The sequence below is a fragment of the Mesocricetus auratus genome, unplaced genomic scaffold, assembly GCF_017639785.1.
Source record: "Mesocricetus auratus isolate SY011 unplaced genomic scaffold, BCM_Maur_2.0 Super-Scaffold_100042, whole genome shotgun sequence".
NCBI classification, from domain to species: Eukaryota; Metazoa; Chordata; class Mammalia; order Rodentia; family Cricetidae; genus Mesocricetus; species Mesocricetus auratus.
In genome coordinates this window covers 1,829,876-1,848,071 of record NW_024429219.1, presented here as the reverse complement: position 1 = coordinate 1,848,071, position 18,196 = coordinate 1,829,876, and the positions used below count along the sequence as shown (strand labels likewise).

The window sequence follows — 18,196 nt, the reverse complement described above, 5'->3', positions numbered from 1 at the left end:
GCTTGGCCACTTTGCCCCTCTGATCTCTCCAGGCAAGCTTTATTAGATCATAAGCAACATTATCACCACAGAGGCAAAAGAAGTGTTGACCTCCGGTTTCCATATGCACAGTCATGCGTGTGCATGCACATGTACCCAGACATACATGAACACATGCACACAAATAAAATTTGAAAGGAGAATAGTCAGGGTCCCAAGTGCACCCTATCACACTCAAGGCGGGCAGGCATGGCAGGGTCTGGTATTTAGGAAACCTGCTGGGCCATTCCACCCATGGTGAAGGAAGGCCTTGGAAATAACACGATACTGGCCACTTTGCAGCCCCCCCCCACCTCCAGCAAAGCCTTGGAGCAACACCTCAACCTGTTTATTGGTTCCTTCCTAGTGTTAAGCATGCTGAGCACACAGGCCTCTCTGGGGCTCTAGGGGTTGGTAATTAATTCACGTCTGCTGAGGTAAGCACCAGAGGCCCTGGGGGAGATGTGGTTCTGGCTCAGTTATTCTTGGTGGATTAGGCGAACGTGGTCGTCCTCAGTCACCTCTACCCGCTCTTCTGGTGTCTGGCCGTGCCAGGCAGGCCCGCCAGTTCCATGGAAGTTTATGTCTCTTTAATAAAGATTAAGATGTCAGAGGGCCAGTGTTGCACAAAAGCCCACTTTTATTAACTTCTCATTACCAACCGAAGAGCGAGGCCTATTTCTGAACTTCCGAAAGCGGCATGGTTTCTGGAGAAAATGGTTATTAAATATGCATGCATGAAAGCTGCAGCTAGGGCAGTTCTTGCTGAGTAAGCAACTGGGCTGCGCGCCTCCCCGGCTGAACCCAAAACAATGGGGACTTAATGAAAAGAGTGACCTTATGGCCTCGCCCAGGCTGGGGGGACACCCCTGGAGGGGCTGGGCTTCATGTGATACCAGCTGGTGGTGGTATAGGGTCATGGGGATCTCAGGCCTTTGGTCTTGACCAGAAGCCAGTCCTGGGGATCCAGGAGGTGCTGTCCACACACATGCTGCACTGACTAGGCTCATTAGCTTCATTAGGTCTCACCATTGTGGTCCCCCCCTTATGCCCTCAGCTCCCTGCTCGAACCCCCAGGATGAATTGGGTGGCTGGCAGCAAGAGCTCTGCCTGTGCTGTAGTTCTGAGGGCCACCAGCCTGCCAGGGGCTGTTGGCTGACATCACCGCCTCTTCGTTGTGACTCCGTGTCACCCTGAGAGCCTGAGTCTCGCAGCGCTGGCACCAGCCTCCTCCCGATGAAGCCGTGTGCTGCCTGGTGGTAACCTACCTTTCTCCTCCACCTCGATGCACCCCCTTCCCCGATCCCATTCTCCACTATGAACCCCGAGGGGATCCTTCCTCTCTCTAGCACCGTCGTCTACCTCCTTCCCTTGGCCTCCATTAGCTTGCGTCAGCTGTGCCCAGTCCAACCCCATCTTAGACACTGATCTTTCTCGGCCTACACCATGCGCACCTACTATTTTATGACTCCTGACTCGGCATCTGCCAGGCTTCTTGCAGGCCAAGGTCCGTCCAGTCACAAGAATTCCAGCCATCCACAGGCAGGGACGTCAGAGGCCCCGACTCCAAGAGTCTCTTACTTGTGCTATGCATGAGTCCCATCTATCCTTCCCCTCCCTACAGGCTGACGCTGTGTAAGCAGGAAAGGAGGAATATCCTTACACACCTTTGGGGCAGCTCCCACCTATATCCCCGCATACCTTTGCGACAATTCCCACGGACCGATGTCTCCATCATCACGGCTCACACCCCTCCCGAGGCTTCTCATCCCGCACATGCCCTTCCTGCCAGCAGCTCGCACACACACGGGCTCTCCTGGGCCCTCATCCTACAGTTTTAGTTGTCAGCCATAAATGCTCCATTTCTGGGCCCCCTCCCTTCATTTTGTGACTCTCTACAGGTTTGCCCAAGTGATTCACCTTCGACAGAAACCACACTTCAAATTTTGGACTCAAGCCTCTTCCCAGAGATGATCTCATGATATGCGGGCCCCACCCTCTCTCCTGTCTTGTGCTGGATCCCTGCACAGCTTCCCGGGGACATGGGGAGAATTTTTACCCCCTGCAGAAGGAAAGGGGCAGGAGAACTAAGCACACTCATTACACTTAACAGTGCGTTCGGCTGATGATGAGTGGACGGACTTCATCTTGGTTCCACCCTGAGTCAAGGAGCCCCTGCCTGATGCCCTCCTCCTCCTCCTCCTCCTCCTCCTCCTCACCACAGTCTGCTTTTGCATCTCCCTCGCCACAATCTCACCACCACCGTGACCACCATCCCTGATCTTGATGGCTGCACCGCCCCCCCCGCCTTTGGGTACCCAAGGACTCAGCAGTACGCAGTCTGCAGGCCCCACGAGGAAAGTGAAGGGGTCCCTTCAGGGGTGGGGGTGGGGGGCTTAAATGCTGCCACTTTATCCCTGGAATTCTCAGCTCTACCTTCCAGGTCTGCTGGGGAAAGCACCCCTCCCACCCCACCCCCAGGCCCCCATCCCACAGGCCTGGCTGTCTGTGCTACTGACATCCCTTCTCCTTAGAACCTCGCCTAGGTTTTATCCTTCTGTTGTCCTGTTCAAGGGGGCGAGGACCCTCATCCCAAGCAGGTTTTAAGAAACACCGCAGAGGACTGAACCCCTAATAAGGCCAGGCAGGCCATCGGCCAGCTCATCCCTCTGCAGCTTTTGTCAGTCTTTCGTGTTCCTGAGCTCGGAACCATCATCGGGAAGAGCCAGGAGTCAACGGGAGAAGGGGAGATACAGCGTGAAGGGGAATCCTCCACCAAATGCCTTGGTGAACGAACTCAGGAGTCAACGGGAGAAGGGGAGATACAGCGTGAAGGGGAATCCTTGCTGAATGAACTAAAGTGAGATGAAGGGTTCCATGGCGTAAGTGGGGGACTCCTCCACCAAATGGACAGACAAATGTTGGGTCACTCACCCCCTTTCTGCCATCTTCCTGGGGAACATCAAAGGGTCCCCTCTGAGTGCTTCTTATCTACATTATGGGAGGGGGCTCTTCCTCTAGTGCTTGTCTGGTCCAGGCTGGCCTCCTTGGAGTAAATGATGCTTTTTTTTTCTGAGTAGTAACATGGCTGTGGCCCAGAGAAACTAGCCGTCAAAGCCGGCCGGGGTTGTGTGTGAAGCTGATCCGCGGCGGAGTGAGAGTTCTTGGGAGATCCCTGGTGAAATTCCCAGTGAGGTGGCACTGCCTATGGTCCTGGCACCCCTTGACATGGGTTGTGCTCTGGCTGGTTCTCCCTGGACTCCATAAGAAGGAGAGGCCCCAGAGCACCAGGCCAGTCTCCCAGACTCTGCTAGCCAAGCAGGTGGCTGTTACTGAGAGGCAAGTGGAGGTACGGGGGGTCAGGTCCTCTCCAGGCCAGACTAAGTGGGTACAGCATGTGTGTGGGCAGCCACCATGAGCACAGGGTTGTGTAACCTGTACTCCAGGGCCTGTTCGCTGAGAGGGAGAAGGGGCTCTCACTGCTGTGTAAACACAGTTTGCAAAGGCCTCTGCGTTCTCACCCCTCTCCGGCTCCCCAAGCACACAGTCACAGGCTTATCAGGAGGCTGTCTGGCAGTTAAAAGATATTTCCCTGCATTGTGAGGCTACATGGAAACCAAGGCATGTCAGCCCCCAGGACAAAGGGACTCAAGTGTTTGAAATGCAAAAATATTTTGACCCGGCTACATCATTTTTCAAAGGAAAAAAGTAATTCGCGGCTCACAATCTACTTACTAATTCACAGGAAGTCCTGTATTTCTTATTAATTCCCCAAGGTCTGCTTTTCTATGTGAGAGGTCGTCTATGAGGGCCAGGGTGTGAGGGAGGTTTATGGCTTCTCCTTCCACCTCTTCCTGTTATTTTTTCTTTTTAATACCTTGTCTTGCTGAATGAACACTCTCCACGGTGCTGTCCCAGGCCTTATCTTTAGTGTCCATACTGTTGGAGAGCTTGAGTGGGTACACAGTAACTGCCTGGTGCAGGCAAGCCAGGAACCAAGACCCTAAGAAACTAAGCGGTTCACCCATGTCACCCCCATAATGGGGAGTCATAACCGAAGCTCCCGTAGTTCTCACAGCCCTCTGCGAGCAGCCTCTCCTGGTTCTTGGGGTACCCTTGGTAATGACTGCGTCTGGAGAAGTCCTCAGGACTCATGGCTTTCACAGTTATTATCATCACCAACATACTACCATCTAACCACTGTCTCTTCCACCATGATTGCCACCACCATCTCTATTGCCACCATCTCTAACAACACCATCACCACCGCCATCTCCAGTGACACCATCATTACGACCACCATTACTACCATCATCATCACCAACACTCTCACCACCAACTCTCAACACAACTATCATCTCCGACTTGTGCCAGGTGCTATTACATATGTCCCATACATGGCTAACTCGCGTAAACAACCACAAGCGCGAAGCCAGAACTGCTGCCCTTATTCCTCTGCTTTACAGATAAGGAGAAAAAAATCAGCGGGACAGATAAGTTCTATGGAAATGTCTGACTTCCAGAGTCCTTTGCACTCCCACGTCCCCTGTGCCTACAGATGTGTTTGCAGACAGGCTCTCATGAGATTTCTAGGGCGTGTCAATGTGACAAACTCTGGGGTCTAGGTGAACCAAGCTCCAGAGTGCCTCTGAAACTGCATTTGGGGTTTGGTTCCCAGACAACAGGAGTCCACTCCACACTGCTCAGCGAGTCTTCCCTTGGGCTGTAAGGCAGGGAGGACCTGTCCCGACTGGTGAAGGAGGAGTTTCCCCTTCCTTAGGAGGGGCTCAGTGAGGAGAACAGAGAAGCCACACTTCCCTAGTAGAGTCCTCTCTATGAGAGGGGAATCCTAAAGAGGAAAAAAGCATGGTGATGCTAGCAGAGTGGGGGCCCAATAGGAACAAGGGCTCTGATGGGTATTTGATTTATATGCCAATTCAAAAGCTGGGGGTTTAATTCAGAAGGAAAATTGGGGACCAACCCTTTCTGTAACACCAAGTATAGGAAAACGAGGTCACAGCACAATGGTTGCCAAAGAACGAGGAGGAGTGGAGATGGGATGGCCCCCTCAGGCTTCAGGAGGGGCCTGTAAAGAACACTGGGTTCCTTTGGATGCGGTCTGTGGGGAGGCCCAGGGGGTGGGCTGCTGGCTGCCAGGCCAACGCTTGTTGGATGTTAGGTCCTCTCTGGGCACAGTGGGTACTGAAGAGACTGAATCGATCTGGATCAGAAGTTCCTCCCCCCCCACCCCGCCCCACTGGGAACAAGTCACCACATTGTACCTGGCTGACCTTGGGGAAGTGAATGTACCTGCCCAAATCAGTTTTCTCATAAGTACGCAAGGAGGAAGTATAGCCGCTGCCCTGCAGGGTTAGCTACGAGACCCCTAGAGGTCCTGAGGAAGTGGCCTGAGAACAGGCAGATTGGCTTCTGCCACCACAGCCTCAGAGTCACCATGGCGTGACTGCCAACAGAAAGGCAAAACCCTACCCTGGCACAAGCCAACGCATACCGAGTCCCTGGCTGTGTCACCCGCCACCTCCCCCCCCCCCCAAAAGCAGACATTCTCCTTCAGACCTGTCCTGGGCCTCCTCAGGTGGGCTGAGCAGGGAGGGACAGGGTCTCTCCTGGAGCCAGTTCTGTCTCCTGGGAGCTTCACATGGGAAGGCACGGGACAGAGGTGCTCCACACCCCCAGCCCTTCCTCACCCCGGGCGGCCGCCAATCCTGCTCCCTCTGAGGTCTAATTTGATGTTTGCTCCTACCTGCCAGTTCCCTCTCACTCCTGCCCCTGCACTGCTTGTCCAAAGCAGAAGTACAAAGGGAGGAGAGCTATTCAAATCCCTCCTCCTCGGTTTATTTTTGCAGCTCTCTGGGGGTGCCCATGCTTCAGATTCTCTTCCGATAATTATCTGCCCTTTCGGGGGCCTTAGGAACCCAGAGTCCCCAGTTTGGAGGGCTAGAAAGAAGCCCTGGCCTGGCCTGGCCTGGCCTGGCCATGGCACACTGGACCTTTTAAGTAAATGCTGCAAGCACGGGAGCTCACTCTTCCCTCCTCACCCCATGAGTACTGTGAAGTAGACTCTGCAGCCTTTGAGTCCCCACCCCCACCCCCACCCCGCTGGTCTGTGATGGACACCATGCCAGACTCTGTCTGGGTGATAATTTTCCGTCCCCGACAATGCAAACATTTCTGAGGCTAATCCTCCAGGTCTCAGCCATTGCTCAGAAATAGCAGAGCCGAGACTCCAACATAAAATAATACATCTTGCTTTTTATGGCTTCATTTATCAACAGCACACTGGAGCAACATCTTGCTAACTGGGTGAGAAGAAGCTGTTGTTTGCCGGGTGCAGTAGGCTGATGGACGTGGGTGTCAGGTGGATAACGAATCCCGTTAGCATACAAAGAGGCCAAGGCGGAGAGAGGGTATCCATCAGAGAAAGAAAGAGTATTAAGTAAGAAAATGGCATATCATGCTGAATCTGTTAAATTAAGAACTGCGATCTCTCTTACAAAAACCAATTTGTTATCCTTGCAATTTCTCCCTGTATATGGTGGAGGAAACAGAGCTATCTGCTCAGCACCAGGCTGGGCCTCCTGGCTGACTGGTGCCTAGGGGCACAGCCCAGCCCATCTACATACAGGGCATTTCTGGATCCAAAGCACAGAGCAGGGCCAGCAAGATGTCTCTGCAGGTAAAGGTGCTTATTGCTTAGCCTGACAACCTAAGTTGTATCCCTAGGACCCCCATAGTAGAAAGAGAGAGAACCAACCCCTGAAAGCTATCCTCTGATATCCCCCACAGCCATGCGTATGAGCACACACACACACACACACACACACACACACACAGGAAATATAATTTTGAAAATAAAAAGATTGCAGTACATAAAGACCATTGTACAGTCACAATTGATCAACGTGCAGGCAACAATCAAGTGTGGGGTGCACAAACCCAGTTGATGCATCTACAACACAGACCCTATTGTAAGGGCTCAGGCATTATGCTAGCCTGCCTCTGTCACCTGGCAGAATGCACTCAGGCAGTACACTGGTCAGCCTAGGTGCAAAGGACCCCTTTAAAAAACAAACCTTTCCCACTTACTCTCTTTCCACTCTCTCTTTCCCGCTGTTCCCCTGGGGCAGACAGGACTTTTCCTATCTCCCTCTTCTCTTCTGTCCTCTCTCTGTATTTCTTTACCTCTTTCCTTCCCCCTTCCCTCCCCTTTCTAATAAAACTTCTCACTAAACTCTATCTGCCTGGCGTGTTTGTTCCTCCACCTTGGTCACCTCATCTGCCATGGAATCTGCCAAGGTTCCCCACGCACTTTATCGTAGCACCCAAGGCTCAGAGGACATCACAGGAGAAGGGCAGGAAGATGGCAAGAGCCGGAGGACTCGGATGTCTGCTTGAGGTCGTGTTTTCTATACACGACAGGGAAGCTGTACCCAGGAAGTTTCAACAATATGGTTGCCTAAACAAGACAGAAAGACAACAGCAGCCATCTGCATGATACGGGGCCTCTAAGAGAGCCACAGGCAATTAATGGTTGCTGAAGAGGGAGAATCAGCCCCATGACGGGTTAGCCAGTCCCAAGAGGCTGGGCCTAAGCATACATGAGCAATACTAAATGATCTTATCAGGTTGTATTTGCCAACTTACGCACATCTGTATGTAACAATTTACAATTAGAGGATAAGCAGCCACGAATCTGAGGAGTGGGAGGGTCGCAGTTGGATGGAGGGGAGAGCAATAAAAAATACATACAGTGCATACTCAAAAAAAAAACTCCATAAATTTTAAAAATTGAAAAGGGAAAAATTTAAAAATTTAAAATAAAAACAGCACAGGAGGGTCTTGGAAATGGGCCCCCACGAGGTAGATTCAGCTTGAAATGGGGTACAACAGAAGACAGAGAGGAGCAGGGTCCCTGTGAGTACAGCACTGGGCTTCTCAAGACCCCAATTCTCTAAGGGGAGAAACTTGGCGAATCAGCACCCCGGACAGCTCCCGTCCCCACAGTAGGTGCTCAGCAAGCTTCTTCAGTGAGTGAAGGAAGCAAAGTTGTGAAATTCCTGCCCCCTGAAAGCCCTGTCTGGAAGAGCTGTCACACCACAATGGCAGCCTTCAAGACTCAACAACTTTACAAGGTACCAGAAAGTTTTATTTTCTCAGTAAGCCCAGTGTGACTCCTCCGGATGGCTCTGCAACTCTGATTACAGGATGGAAGGTAAAGAGCTCTGTGGGGCATGGCTGCAGAGACCAGCTGCCCGGCCTAGGAGTATCCTAACCCTTGTACAAGGTGTTTCCATGGAGCCCCAGGTGGCAGAATGTCACCCAATATCCAGGTCATTTGAAGGCAAGCGAGAACTTTCAAACATGAGAACTTTGAACTCAACAAGCCAAGTCAAATGACCATCACCACCAGTGCTAAGAATGCCTGCCCTAGGTCGTGCTGCCTGTGGGTCAGGCGTGTGTGGCACACTTTACATGAGCTAACGTACTGGCAACAGCAACGCACCTCATGAAGTTACAATTTAAAATAATCCTTAGTAGTCAGGCAGTGGCGGTGCACGCCTTTAACCCCAACACTCGGGAGGCAGAAGCAGGCAAGTTTCTGTGAGTTTGAGACCAGTCTGGTCTACAGAGAAAGTTCCAGGACAGGTTCCAAAGCTACAGATAAATGCTGTCTGGAAAACCAACCAACCAAACAAATAAAGAAAACCTCAATCCTCATTATATCACCAGGAAACAGCCTGACATTGTGTGGATGTTTCCTTCCAGCCTCCTCATACATGTACATCTGTGTGTGTGTGTGTCTGTGTGTTTCACACCTGGGTATAATATACCACTTATGCATCCACACATATGGAGGCCAGAGGTTAACATCAGGTGTCTTTCTAACCAGTCCAGCATCCCTCACTGAACCTGGAGTTCACCAACTGGCTAAGCTGGCTGGCCAGTTGACTCCAGAGACACTCTGGTCCCTACCTATCCAGTACTGGGATAACAGGCACATGTTCTTAAGCCTGGCTTTTTAAACGAGTTCTAGGAATCTGAACTCCAGTCCTTGTGTTTGCATATCAAGAACCTTACTGAACGAGTCACCTCCCCAGCTCTTAAAACTTTTAAAGAGCCAGGTGGTGGTGATGCACACCTTTAATCCCAGCACTTGGGAAGCAAAGGCAGGTGAATCTCTGAGTTCAAGGACATCCAGGTCTACAGAGCAAGTTCCAGGACAGCCAGAGAGATACACAGAAAAACCCTTTCTCGAAACAAAACGAACAAAAAAAATTAAAAGAAAATAAAGACTCCTTTTACTAACAGTTTTGGTTCATGGAAACACGAGTGCCAGTACAGATCTCCACACGGCCCCCCTCCAGTCCCCAACGGGGCTTCCCTGAGGGTTAACACCCCCCCTTAGAGTTTACCACCATATTTGTCACAGTTAGTAAGCCAACATTGATACATTGTAATTAACCCGAATTCAGGCTTACATTATGGCTAACTCTGAGCAGAGCCTGTTCTTGGTTTGGACAGAAGACATGGCCTGGCGTCTTTTGTTCATCTTACATAGCAGTCTCCCGCTCTGAGTACCCTGGTCCTTTTCTAGTGAAGCCCTGTGTGTTGTTCATCTGCTGCTGGCCTCGCTCACAGGCCTGAGATTTCTATTTGCTCTTTCTGTTTTTGTGTTTTGACCTGGAAGCCCTATTTTTGATGCCAAGTTGTCTAGATGATATTTTGGGGGCACTGAACACCATGTTGGTCCGTTTGGTTTACATACTCCGCTATTAGTCAACGAACAACCAGCCAGGAGCTACCCTGGGTTGCTAGGCATATTCTTTTCCAGCAAAAGGCCCTGGGACACAGCTAAGGTACACTTGGCGTTTCCTGGAGCAAGCAGCCCATGTCCCCTACAGCTCTGGGGAAGTCCAGAGTCTCCACCTGAGACAGTCACTCTCAAGGGGCAGGCACACCCACAGCTTGGCCTGAGGGCAGCAGGGTCAGGTAAAGCCATGGCAGTTCAGTGTGATGCAAGGACAGCTGTGTGTTCTCCACTCTGTCTGTCTCTCTCTGCACTTACGCTTTGCTCGCCTCCTAGATCTCAACAGACCTAGAAGGACTACCAGTGCCTTAGCTTGTGGTGGCCAGATGTCAGCCTGGACACCACCTCCCCCAGGAAAGCTTGCTGTCCCATCCATGTCTGTGGCATAAATAAGAGAGGCAGTGTTCAGTTCCCACCTGCAGGCCAAGGCCCACCCACCCACAAGTCCCAGGGTCATACACTGCAGATAACTGACAATAGATAGTCACATCCTATTGGGCCCAGCCACAGGAGGAGAGTCACAGGCCGTCGCTCTGCTGGTCCACAGGCACCCTGCATGTCTGCTTGAGTCAGGGGCCACGCTATTTCTAGTCACCATTTCCCGCAATGCTCTGTCATCTAGCATCATCGTGACGGTAACTTACCAATACAACTACTTTCAACGCCTCCAGCCCACTCAGGCTTGTTAGGTCCTGAGATCAGCTAGGCCTACAGTGCACAACCACTCTGACAATGGCTGTGGAAGGGCCCAAATCAGCCTCACATCTTGCCTGCAGAGCAACACCGGATCCATGGGGGAACCACGGGCTAGCATTTGACAATACTGCATTGGGTCCTGTCCCTCCCTTTCTCCTCGCTCTCCAGTTAAGTAAAGCAAGGCTAACGATGTCTACAGGGAGACAGGAATCACGTCACAAAGGCTAGCATTCTGTAAGCGGCACCGCAAGCGCGGACGCCACAGACACGAGTCTGTGTGTCACCTGGCACACAATGCCTCCCTGGGGCTAGGGAGGTGGAACCCATCGTGTCTGTATGCCCTTCCCCTTTCCTGCCTCCGCCGTGGACCAGGAAAGTCACAGATGTGGTGCGCACATCAGAGCTTGGACTCTGCGACAGCTGTGGCAGCTACCCATGGGAACCCTGAGAGTGGACGCACAGGGGCCAGCGCAGCCCCATCCGTTAGAGGTCCTCAACCTGTGAGTCACGGCCCCTTTGGGGTCACGTGTCAGATACTCTGCCTATCAGATATTTACATTATGACTCACAGCAGTAGAAGAATTACAGTTATGAAGTGGAATAAGTTTATGTTGGGGGGGTCACCACAACGCGGGGACTGTATGAAGGGGCGGCAGCACTAGGAAGGCTGAGGACCACTGCCATAGAGGAGTCAGCCAGCGAAGGCATTCTTGGGACGTCAGTGGGCTTGTGCCTTCTCTCGGGACTGGGCAAACCCCTCCCCCTGGATATCCTCCCTGAACCCAGGGCAGGTGTCCTCTCTAGCAACAGGTGGTTTTCTAGAAGTGAAGGGATGACACAGCCTCCCACAAAGGCCCGCCTCCTCCAGAGAACTCCCCGCAACCAGGCAGCCGTTGTCCAGGGAAGCCTCCCTCTCCCTCTTCTCTCTACTCCCAATCCGGGGTCCACCCGAATCCTACCTGGAGACAAAGCTCTAAGGAGGTTCTGCCCTAAACAAACAAATACAGGAGAGTGTGGCTTCCAATGCTCTCAGTGAACCTCCGAATTCTAGGAAGCTTAAGCTGCCCCATAAGGAGGACACAGATTCAACTTTAGTATCCTGCTGTGCCAATTTTCTTCCAGGAATGCAGGGCTGTCAGACAGCGTGACACAGACAAAATCATCGACTGCAGGGAAGTGGTCAAGGCATCTGTGGTACCCGAGCATCAACCCGTCCTTGCTCAGCGATGCCTAGCCACGTGGTGTCCTTCTGCCCAGGACTTGGAGTGTCTTCGTGTCATGCATCGCATTGACGGGAACCCTGTGATGGGGCCAGAGCTGACCCTCCTCATCTAGGCTTAAGACTGGACTTGGCTGAGTCTGTATTTGTGTGTTTAGGACAGAAGAGGCTAAGGAGAACCTCCGGCTGATATATATTTCTCTCCTAATAGTGCCGCACAATTTAATTAACTCAATATTGCACCCACCTGAAGATTACGGACTGACTTTATTGACGCCTCCATCTGGCTCCTATAAAGCCAGTAATGCGGCCAATAAATCCTGTTCAGATCCGGGTGTGGGAGAGGCCGTCCCACTTGGCTGTCTTACCCAGTGCTCTCTTGCAAGGCTGCTTGGGTAAGAGTGACAGGGTCTGAGAACCCCACAAAGGTCACCTACCTGTACGCCCATAGATACTGGCTGGTTGTGAGGCCGGCGACAGTGGGACTGTGAACTCAGAGCTCTAGATGGAGAGGCTCTGCCCTGGAGACAGAGCCCAACACTCACAGCCTGAGTTCAGACGACCAAGCCCCTGCTTTCTCACCTCTATTGAGGAGCTGCCATGGTTCCTATAGGCCAGCCTGTCCACTCTAGAACAGCGCTGGCTGCTCCTACCACCCCTGACTTAATCCCCAGACCATGCCGAACACTGGGCCTTTAACTATGTACTGTTTTCAGAGGGGTACAATGTGGTCGCAACTTCAAAGTTCAAAGCCAAGGGCTATGGTTCCTGGGTGGGGACAGGCTAGGATGATGGCCCCCACCCCAGGCCTCCAGGGGAAGGGGCCTCTGCTCTCCCTCCCTGCTAGAAACCCAGGGGATGTAAGGCTTAGCCAGCTTCCTACTCCTGGCCTCTTCCAGGACCTTTCCCCAGAGATCCTTCATGAATGCCACGTAAGAGGTTTCCGAGAAAGCAAAGCCTGACTTATTTCTCACAGAAAGGGAGAAATGAACACAGGTTCCCCCCTCCCCACCCCCTTGACTGCCCAAGCCTGTGTACCTCCAAGCCTCCTCCAGTTGTTTGAGCGCTGTTTTCAGCCTTCATCCGACAAGCAAGGGCTCTGGAGACAACACCCACGGGAGCAGGTAATAAATTACCGCCAGAAAATTAATTAGCTGCACCTCTGCCCACCTAATCTGATGGTTCAAGCTGATTTAAGGGAGCCTCCAGTGGGGGGGGAGTGGACAGTGGGGGTTGTGTGTGTGTGTATAATCAGCATCAACCCCCGCTCAGGAGATGAACATTTACACAGTCATCACCAAGCTTGGGGCTGCCTATAACTCACCGAGGCCACACTAACGGGCCATTAGTCACCCTTATCGTTTCACAGAGGGGCCACAGTTCGAGGCCCTGCCCTAAGAAGCTAGCTCAGGTGCTGCAAGGGGGTGAGGTCAGAGTCCGGCTGGGGCCCCAAGCTGCCCAGGATGGGGGTGGCTAGAGCTTCCCCCACAGCCCCTCCCCCAGACTGCTTTCCACCTATCACTGGATAGAGTCCTGGAAGGGGGCTTTCTGTACAAGCTTCAAGTTCTGAAAACAGCAGCATTCCCCATCCTCTTCGGAGGGGTGAGGGAAGAAGCCAGACGTAGGCTGGTTTCAGAGAGCCACCGAGGGTCCCAAGGCCAGTGGCCCAGCCCCCTCGGGAGGGGACCCTTGGAGGCAGCAGCTCCCGACTTTCTGCTGTCTCTGTGGCAGTGTTACACCTCTTCACTTTGTAGCCTTTGATTCAGCAAAATCAAGGATGCAAACTTCTTAGGAGTACTTAGTTTCCATGGCAACTGAAGCTGACCTCAACATTATTGTTCTCAAGAGGGGACTGACTTTGCTATATGTTCATTCACTGAATTAATGGACTCCCGGTTCTTTTATCAGCAACCCCAGAACAATGGAAAGAGAGACATGTCCTCAAAGGGCTTTCAACCACTGTCCAGCCTTTTGTCCCCGGCTTACCGCAACGAGGCAAGTCTATTCAGCCTGAGATTATCAAAATCAACTTGGGGCTGTCTCCGGGGCAGCTAAACACACTTTGATTTCATAAAGACATAACTGATCCCACATGTAAAATTAATAATTTCGATCGCAGTGTTTGTTGTGTTAGCGGTGGGTTTTTTGTTGTTGTTGTTGGTGGGTTTTTTTTTGGGTGGTAATAAGAGAGCCTGTAGGGATTGGGGGGGGGTAATAAGAGAGCCTGTAGGGAAACTGCCTATAGTCATGCACCTTGATGGATTCTGAGTGTGGCCAGCTGTCTGGTAAGGGCGGGAGAGGAAGACGTTCCTAAGCTCACCTCAGTGACACGGCCCTTAGCCAAGCTATGGGTGGGTGGGGGAGATTCTTCCGGTTCCAATAAACACCAGCCAGATCCTGACCTGCAGGTCAGTGCCTTGTTGCAGAGCACCACCAGAATAAGTGTCTCCCCACTGCCTCAGCCTGCAGCTACACGGGAACAACATAAACCGATATCTGGCCGTACAGCCCTTGGGAAGAAACAGTCTGCAGAGGCAAACGGCTCGCTCAGTTGTGGTCGGGTTTAGATCTCCGGGGCGTGTGACATCCAAATAATCGCTGCACAAAAGCCACTTGGAAGTTGCCTGGTTGCCTCGGCTCCTACCTCCTCAGCAGGCTGAGCTCACAATCCTGGCCCCGGTCGCCCTTCATGAACCCTGAGGCCTCTGGGCTTCCGGTCACCAGAGGCAGCTCAGCCAGGACCATATGATGGGGGGATAAAAAAGGTCCCCAAGTCCAGTGGGAGAAGACTTTCGCTTCCGACACCCAAAAATAATCATTTCACAGATTTTCATAATCATCAATCAGTCATTCTGTTTGGATCACTTGAGAGCTATCAGGTGGCTTTTTATGACCTGTAGCGTTTTGTACGAAATAATAACTGGAAGAGATTTATGGACCCATCGCTGACCCCTCTCAATTTATTTTTCACTCCTTCCATACCTCCTGCCACAGCCCAGGAGTGCTGGCTGGGCCCTTCCTGACAGGAACCTTTTCCAGGCCCCGAGTCCCAGTTATAACGGTACAAATCCCCGATTTCTTTATTTGGGGGCGGAGAAGGAGCAGAGAAAGGGAGGAAAGGCGGAAATAAAAATACAAGAGGAAAAGGTCACTTCCTTTCATTTGTGTTTTCTCCCAGTTGCCCTGTATTAACACCTCCTTCCTTTGCGAGACGCTGAAAGAAAACAAGATAAAGTGGGACAAAAGGAAAGGCCGTGGGGCCCTGTGTTTCCCTTTTCATATCACTGAAGAGATTGAATCAAAATTCCTTCGCCTGATACCATCTCCCCGGGTGGACTACACTCTTGTTAACGGATAAATTCAGCCCTCCAGAAAGTCAAAGAATAAATTTAAGCCTTTGCCAAATGTCTATCCTATTGGATTTTGATAAGGCGGCCATTGAGCCTCAATAATGTCTTCCATCCATTTTCTGCGAGCCCTTAACACGGCTCTTTATTCGTCCCCAAAGCCTCTTCTCCCGGCCTTTTTATTACGGGCTCCGACGTGCTCTCCAGGGAGCCGCGCAGCCGAGTGATGGATGGACAGCTCGCTAGATTATCTCCCGCAGATGTTTGCTCTCCAGGAGCCCCGGGCTTCCCTCTAAGTAAACAGACTAAATAGAGTCGCCAGCAGAGGGGCAGCCCCAGAGGTCCTGGGTTCCGCTGTGGGAAGAAGCTCGGCCAGGTCTGACCACAGCCAGAGCGACTCCTGGGGAAGCCTCCAGTGACGTGCCCTGAGGGCACGGAGGACAGGGGCAGACATGACATCGAGATTTAGGTGCTTGGAGCTGGGGGCCTGTGGCCACAAGAGATGGAAATGTTAGTGACAATGGAGCCCGGAGGGATGCTGGGAGTAAGAGACAGAGGGGCTAATGGGGGTGAGCAGGAGACTGGGTTCAACAAGGGGAGCAGGATGGGGGGGGATGGACTGGGCCAGGGGTAGCTTCTCTCAGTGCAGGTCTGCACAGGCTCGGGTGTGAGTCTTGACACGGCCGTCCCATGAGTAGCCATGCTTGCCTGGCTCCTTCTGTAAATCCTGAGTCCATTCAGAAGAATGCGCTACCTCTGTGGTTACTTGTTGTCTAACACCTAATACTTAAAATAGCAGCCTCCCTCCATTTCTCCTTCAGGTGTCGGAACTCCTTGGGGCTGAAAGAACTAAACCAAGCCTGCGCCATTTCACAGAATCAGACGGAGGGCTGGGAATGTATGAAGCTCAGAGACGGCAACTGAACAACCCAAGGACACACAGCCTCCACATACCCCTCTGCCCCATAATAATTCCCTATCATATTTTGAATACAAGTGTGCATGTCTTCAGGTAATCCAAATGCACACAGGTACATGTAGCATTGTCTTGGAAAAAGAATTTTTAAAAAAGGCACAAGTATGGAAAGCATACACTAGCTACAGCTCTAAGTGACATATCTGTTAGTGAGGCAGAAACTTCCACCTAGACACAAGTTCAAAGCCATGAGTTTCTCCTGCTGCCCCTAGGCCCTGGCAAGTGACTCCCCTTCGGTGCTGACTTGTAATTCCCATCTCCAGTTCAGTCACTTCCGTCTCCCACTGCTCAGGTCCACACCTAAGACTAGGTTTTAACTCTTGTTCTGTGACCCCCCCAGAGAAACAGGGATGTCTGAACTCGGCCACGGATGGAAAACTTCTGTTCAGCAGCCCCCAGCCTCGTAAGAAGACCTGCAGAGGCTTAGCCAAGGACACCCACCAGCAGCCTATAACGTCCTCCACTGGGGCAGAAGAACGGAGAGGGCTAGGATGGGCTCTGAGAAGCCCCCTGGGAAAGACAGCCACCCATGTCCCCTTCAAGCTTCCAAGATGCTCCACCCTATGTGGGGGTTGCTCTGTCGGGGCCCCCTGGTTCTCTGAGACCCTCAGCCTGGCTGCAGAGATTCAGGGGCATCAAGGGGACCTGCAGTTGAGATGCTCCATCCTGCAAGCGTCTTCAAGTGGGTCTCTGCTTGTGGTGTATTCCATAAGCAGCTCTCAAGAGGACTGGGGTCAGTCTAGACAAGACATCACAGATGTCTTATAGGGGGAGGAAAACAAAACCCCACCACAAATGGCGTCCCCACCTCCCACCCCACAGCAAGAGGAGAGCAGCCAGGCTCGGTCCTGCCATCCGTTACTTTGTTTCCATTCGAAAGTATCCAGAACTTTTCCTCTTCACAGCCCCTTTACATTTGAACTTGACCTCTGGGTCTCCTGCCTTAACCATGACGCCCTGGCTGGGCAGTGCCCCCAAAGTCACACCGACAACAAGATAGTCTCAGTGAGGCCCAGCTCTGTTTGTGGCACAGAGTGCACTGTGCTTTTGCTTTCCCACAATTCTTGATATACAGAATTCATCTCCAGCTCCCACCCCTTTCCCTTCACAAGATACAATTTTATCCAAAGAAGAAAAGAAGGAAGGAGGGAGGGGAGGAGGGAGGGAGAGAGAGGGAGGGAGGGAGGGAGGGAGGGAGGGAGGGAGAGAGAGAGAGAGAGAGAGAGAGAGAGAATCTGATCCATGGTACACTTAAAAGGCAGAGGGAGGGATGGGGGAAGGAAGGGCCACTGTCACAATCTCACCTCCAAAATGCTGCCTGGGATTTGCCTGGGAGAAGCACAGGTACCATCCCTTGCAGAGAAGCTCTGCCTATGTGCCCAGCATAGTACACATCAGATCAGACCTGTCTGCTCACTTGGGTGGCAGGACCCCTCAGGTGCAATTTCGGTGTTGCAAGACTAGGGGTGAATAGCAGGCGGTGCTGATGCAGCTTCCCCAGCAGCCTGAACTGAGAACCCCCCCCCACCCCTATCACCACTTCCAGGTAGGGATGTGGTGTAAATGGATCTCTGTGCCCACGTTTGTTCCTGGGCAAAGATGCCCAGAGAGAAGGCGTCACTTTAATTTCATGGGAAGACCCTAAGAGTAGGATAAGACGCTTGTGTGAGCATGTGCACACGTGTGTTTTCCCTGTGCACAGTGACGGAGCTCATGGAAGGCTTTGGAGCTGACTGGAGACCATCTTCTTACCACTACGTGGACTGCAGTGTGTGAACACTCAGGTGTGCTTGCACCTCTGTGTGTACGCGTGTGCGTCTCCCCAGGGCCATGTGTATTTTCCCCTCCGCATAGCTCTCTGTCTCCGTCTCTGTGTCTTTCAGGGCCGTGTTTGTCGACCAGCTATGATCCATCATCAGCCAGAAAGGCGGCAGACAATGCCCAGTTGAAGCTTTTTCTTTTGCCTAATGCTTTGCTTACTTAAAGCAACGCCCGAGCCCTCTTTGGGAGTTAAGAGTGCAGCGAAAGGATCTGTTGAATCTGCGGCCCATTGCACCCGCCCCATATTCTTTTCATGTGAGTATTCGGTGAAGATAGTTAAATAAACACAA

At 52.1% G+C, this 18,196-nt stretch overlaps 1 protein-coding gene across 11 annotated transcripts in view; it reads right to left on the bottom strand.

Annotated features, from left to right (window-relative positions):
* The window catches only part of Prdm16 (PR/SET domain 16), a 329,501-nt gene that overhangs the window by 147,579 nt on the left and 163,726 nt on the right, over positions 1-18,196 (bottom strand). The gene's annotated exons all lie outside the window — the stretch shown is intronic.